The sequence below is a fragment of the Botryllus schlosseri genome, chromosome 3 (genome assembly GCF_051294905.1).
Source record: "Botryllus schlosseri isolate E-star chromosome 3, Bs_hap1, whole genome shotgun sequence".
NCBI lineage: Eukaryota > Metazoa > Chordata > Ascidiacea > Stolidobranchia > Styelidae > Botryllus > Botryllus schlosseri.
In genome coordinates, this window is record NC_137238.1 from 9,106,373 (window position 1) to 9,112,642 (window position 6,270).

The following is a 6,270-nucleotide window of genomic DNA, read 5'->3' on the forward strand; positions in this document are numbered from 1 at the left end:
TGCTTCAAGTAAAAAAGAAGTAGTACCGTATCTGAAAAGTACTCTACTGCTTCGAAAAAAGTTTAATAGGTTGATGGTTTCCGCAGGTAATCGGATGTGACAGCGGTGCACGGCAAAACATTATTTGGAAAAGACAAGTACTTAGTGGCATTTTACTTATTTTCTAACATTCATGACTCCCACTGAACATACAGATGTCATATGTTGCAATAGTGAACAAAACAGGTAAGTATGTAGGTACGGTAAGTATTGAGTGAAGTAGTTATTATGGAAATAAGTTCAGTTTATTGTTAATAAATTTATCTTTCCAAAAATACCGCAAGATTGTGATACATTGAATAAATTTATCTTTCCAAAAATACCGCAAGATTGTGATGCATTGAAAAGATAGGAAAGTATGTGCACTAAGTTGAAAGTTATAGAAAATAACTAAGAAAAGCCATAAAAATGTGCTGGTGTGTTTCAGGTGAGGTCAGTTTCAGACCCTGGTCGAGTGTTGACTGCTATTCATTCTATAGAATCTATGATATTGGACTATGATTAGGATAAGGCTTTATAGAGAATCAGAAAAAACTCAAAGCGGCACGTAGCACCTAGAGAGGTAGAATAGACCGCAATAACAGCTGAGGGAATTTACATTTTCCGGATTGGAAATAGGTTGATGTTCATGTTGTCATTGCAAGTTCTACTTTTTGGTACACAGAACAGGATGACGCAGCAAGAAGCATTTGTCTGAATGTCAGGAAACGGTCATAATAAATGGCTGGGAGATCTTTCATTTTAACCGGGTTTAAACTTTGGTCTCCTCGGTGTCTTCTCAAGGCGAGAAACACCAACTCCTGCAACCAGTTGTGCCCCGGTTTGCACTTGCACATCTTGGGTCTCAGACAAATGCAGTAATAAATGGATTGTAAAAAAATCTGGTTCTGTGTCTTTCTCTGCCTCTGCTAGTATTTCGAGTCATCATCGCCACCAAGAGACATGATTTTAGCGAAATCAATGATTTATTAAATATTACAGGAAGAAGTGTAACAGTGAAATGTTGCCTCAGAATATTGAATCAGATTGCTTATCATTGGCTAAGAATTCCAATGTCCAAAGCCTCAGCATTTCCGACAATATGTGATCATTATAGGCAAAGCACTTGGATATGATCATATACCTCATTCGCTTATGATTAGAAGCTCTTCAAATTAGAGAACTGCATAACCATAACACAATCGGCTACAAAATGGTCATGAAGATTCCTAATCATATTTCCAATATCATGAGCTAGTATTAGCATGCATGAATATATTTATATATATGGAATCTATGTACAGAGGTATCTATAAAAATCAGTAAATAAATATTGATATATTATATATATATATTTATGGAACATAGTTATCTATAAAAATCGTGAAATAAACATTGATATATTATAGGCTTACCATATTTTGGAAATGTAAAAAGAGGACACTTTTTCAGAAATTTGCAAGATACAAAACCGGAGTAGAATTCTCAAAAACTGGTGAATTTTTCCCCACTTTGTGTTCGGTTGACTAAAAAAAAGGTCATGTCTTCCGCTCAGATCTCAAAATACCGTTTTTTTCTCCACATTGCCAGGTGGATGACACAAAAAAAAAAGTCATCTTTTCGCTCAGAGATAAATTCACCGTTTTTCACTCCAAAATACCCGCCGGAGCTTGACTTCTGTGCTAATTTGCGGCATATCACTTGCAATTTGCTCTAAATCTTACCTAAATTTTTAAAAAAGAGGACAAAAGGGCCTCCTCCGAGGACACTTTCAAAAAAGTCAAAAAAGAGGACGAATCCTCTTAAAAGAGGACATATGGTAAGCCTAATATATTATATATATATATATATGAATTTAAGATAACATTGATATTTTATAAATATATATATATGGATTCGAGACTCGAATGAATTGGGTAAAATAAAGTTGATTTATGACATATCACACTTCAAATAATACTGCCAATGAAAACGAAGGTCAATGCCTACGCAAAATCACCCCGCCGACTACTGAAATAAGAAACAAAATCATCCCTAATCTTCGTTGCCTCATCTGTTGGACGTCTTCCTGCTCTTGCAAGATTCCGCCAATGCGGTGCGGGTTGCTGTGGGGGTTCATCGACATCGTTTGCCCCAAATGCAAGGTGATGTTGATCACCTGAAAGATAATTATGCAGGACAGTACATGCTTTTACAATATGGTCAGCATGTACAGGAGTGATTGCCAATGCCCTGCGAAACATTCTAAACCGGGACGACAAAATGCCAAATGCATTTTCTACAACATTCCTTGCTCGAGACAACCTGAAGTTATAATACCTCCGCTCTGGGCAATTTAAATAGGAACCTGGAAACGGCCTCATAATATGCCTCTGCAGTGGGAAAGCTTCGTCTGCAACGAAAACATGAGGAATTGGACTTACACACCCAGGCAGGGGAGCATCTGATGGCAGATCTAGCTGAGCCGATGCTAAACGCTTTCCCACAGTGGAGTTGCTGAAGCACTTACTATCATTAACCCTTCCATATTGGCCTACATCTACTGCAACAAACCTTCTGTTCGCATCAGCAACTGTCATCAAAACTATACTAAAAGTCTTTTTATAATTAAAATACATTGATCCAGAATTTGCAGGCTTCTGAACGATCACATGTTTACCATCAATACTGCCAATACAATTAGGAAAGTTCCACTTATCTTTGAATTGTGCTGCGTTCTCTATCCATTGTTCTTGTGTGGGTTCTGGCATGTAATCCGCTGCTAAAGCCTGCCAGATAGCCCCCCAGGTGTCCCGGATCAACTTGGCCACTGTTGACTTCCCGCACCGATACGAAAAAGCGATGGTTTGAAACGAATCACCAGTAGCCAGGAACCTAAAATAGTGAAAAATGCTTTTGTACAGGGATTCTCAATTCAAATTTACTGTACACAGATACCGTATATAGGCCTATACCACAGTTGTAAATTGGTTTCAACAATTTATATTGTAATGATGAAATGGATATATGATTTACCTCAGAGTGATTGCCAGTCGTTCATTGGGAGGAATCGGTTTCCTCATCGCTGTCGTCTGCTTTGAAATGAGCGGGCCAACAATCGACCGAAGCTCGTCAAACTTGTCAGGTGTCATGCGGAAATATTGAAAGAAGGCTGCAGGCCTTTCGTATCTCATTTCCTGCGTTAGCCTGTACTCTCCAAGTTGATCCCTTCTCTGAAGAATGGGGTGAACCCAACAGGCCCGCCTCTTCTTTTGTTTCTTCTTCCTCCTTTCGTCCTTCTTTAGAGCCAAATAAAGCAAAGCCAGCAGGTCCATTTCCGTTTGGCTGCTTGCCCCAGCCGAATCATCCTGCCTACGTACAATACTCATCCTTGTCAACGAAAGTAATCATCTCCACTACGAAATTCTGTGTCCAGTGCAAATTGCAAACTCAAAAGAGACCGATTGGTTTTGTTTTCGCGCGAAAGCAGCTTGACGCTCGGCAGCGACAACATGCGGAAACGCGCAAAAATTTATTCCCACTTTTCGTTCAGCGATGACGTAATCTCTCGTTTTGGCCAATTTAGTGAGAGAGTGATAATCGTACGCGCGTACGATTTACGCAAATGTGCACTACGCTTAATAGACATGTACTGCTGCTTGCTGCCATAGGTTTATGTCGGACAGCATACATTCAAAAAAGCTGAAATATCTAAATAATTTCCCGGTTAACCTTGGCATGTCGACGATGGGCAAGGAAATATGTTTAAAACTTGATCACATCCAACTTCTTTGTTCGACTTACGGGGTTATCAAACGGCACTGATACGGGGTTACTGATACGGCGTTATCAAACCGCACTGATAGAGTTGAAGTGTCGGATAGCGATGGCTCAACAATATTACCATCCTGCAGAGGAAATATGGTTAAAACTTCATCACAAATAACTGCATTGTTCGACATACTTGGTTGTCAAATGTCACTGCTCGAGTTGAAGTGTCGGACAGCGATGGCTCAACAATATTACCATCTTGCAAACGAAATATAGGTAAAATTTCATCATAAATAAGGGCACTGTTCTACTTACGATGTTGTCAAACGGCACTGCTCAAGTTGAATTGTCGGATAGCGATGACTCAACAATACTACCATCCTGCAAACGAAATATGGGTAAAACTTCATCATATCCAACTGCACTGTTCGACTTACCGGGTTCGCCCGAGTTGCATCAAAGACACGTGACCCTTCACATGCACCCTCAATAAGTTGAGCATCAGGTACGTGCACAATTGGAGATGGAGGCGGTGGCGGCTATAAAATGAAGATATAAAAACCTAATCACAGAAAGCAGGTTCATCCAAATTACTTAGGAACGAGGAAAATCCTATCGTAACTCCGTCTGTGCAGTCTTCAGATAGGCTACCACTGGATATTATATAACACCATTTCTGACAAACCACCTTTTCGATTTCTTTCCTCATCCTAATTCCTACATTCCTTGATAATACCATTTCTCATTACTTTAGCTATATACTATACTGTATATCTCACAACAGTGGTGGCCTTACGATTGGGGGGGCCCTAGGCGAAACTTCCGGGGGGGCCCTCCTTATCTATATTATCGCAACTTCTGGGGGGCTACGCCCCCCAGACCCCCCTTACTAGCACTTAACGATACTTTTATTGTTCTACACCACGTATACACTGTTCCGGTAGTGCTTTGTCTGTACATCATGTTGAAACTTTCAGCATATAAAATAATTATAATGTCATGCCACAGTACAATAAACGGCTTGGCATATTCGAAAACAAGTGACTCAAGTGAACTACAGCGCGTGCCCAGACCCACCTATGTAGAAGAATTATGGGATGTAGCATGACATAATAGTATAACAAGGCAACTGCACGCCAAATATACCACATAAATCCAGAAAGCTGTCGGCTGACATTAGTAATAAGCCAGCACTCCACGTCAAGGTTTCAGCCAGGTGCTGGATTGGGCCTATCTTTTTGCTACAAAGAAGATTTTGTTGCATGATAAGGCATAAAAGCAAAATTTGAGGCAATGTGGTACAACACCAGTAATACCACAGGAACACATCAGTACTGGTATCACCTGTGAAGAGCTAGTTCCATGATCTGTAAGAATATAGCTTTCAATACAACATCCATTGTAATATAATATTTATTGAACTCGGATGATTTTTAGGTGCCTCTCTTCAAGAGTTAACTGCACACCTAAGGGATTTAAATAGATTTAAAAGCAAAATCAAAACGGCAAAGTATGACGCAACAATCAAAATCACAAACCATGATATTCGCATTGTAACAATGACAACAACAACAAACCTTGAAGTATACGGACATACGGTACTATAGTAGCAGCGCAATTTGTAAATAAACAGTTACACACACGAAACAACACTCACTAATGAAAAAATTGTAAGTCATAGAAAAAAAAATTTTGTCTGTAAGAACTTGCCTGGTTGGATTAAACCTAAAACGCCACATCTAGCATAGACAAAAGACCACTACAATCAAATACAATATACGTATTTGAAAGCACTGTTACATCATTCAAGTCTACAAGGCAATATAGTTGGTGGAAAAACAGCATCATCCTCAATTTGTGCAGAACATTCCTGAGCTGAAATAGATGGTTAAATATTTGTGTCGCAGTTCAAAATTTGCATTGTCACTTTCTTTCCAAATCTGAACCACTTCCTTTTCTGAGATCCTGACTTACATTGAGCATGTACTCGCGGCATTGTAACAGATACTTGACTGCAGTAATTAGGAGATACTGATGCTACCAATTACAACATAACATATAACTGAGTGATACCAAACTCATCGTAGCTAATGAAAGGTACGGTTGTCAACTGACGAGTGCGCCTTACTATATATGCTGTTTACCGAGTCACATTTATATTGAACTGGTAGCCCATTTCAAGAGAGTGTAATGGTCAAAATTGTCTTATGCAACACCTGATCTTAGGGCAAATTTTGGTTGCAGTCAAATCCGTGGAAAGTTGCACATATTTTTCATAAAAGTTGAAGTAAAAAGTTGCATTTATTTTTCATTTATTTTTCACTAAAGTTACACTAAAAAAGTACATTTATGGATAAGTTTCTTGACATTATTAAGGTATGAGATACTCGAATCGATGCGTATCCAAGGCACTGTCGCAAAACTCAGTGTTGGCGCCTTCAACAAAATCAATAGCCTGAAAAAATTGACCCAGTAGTAGGCTAATATAATTTACGGCGGTAT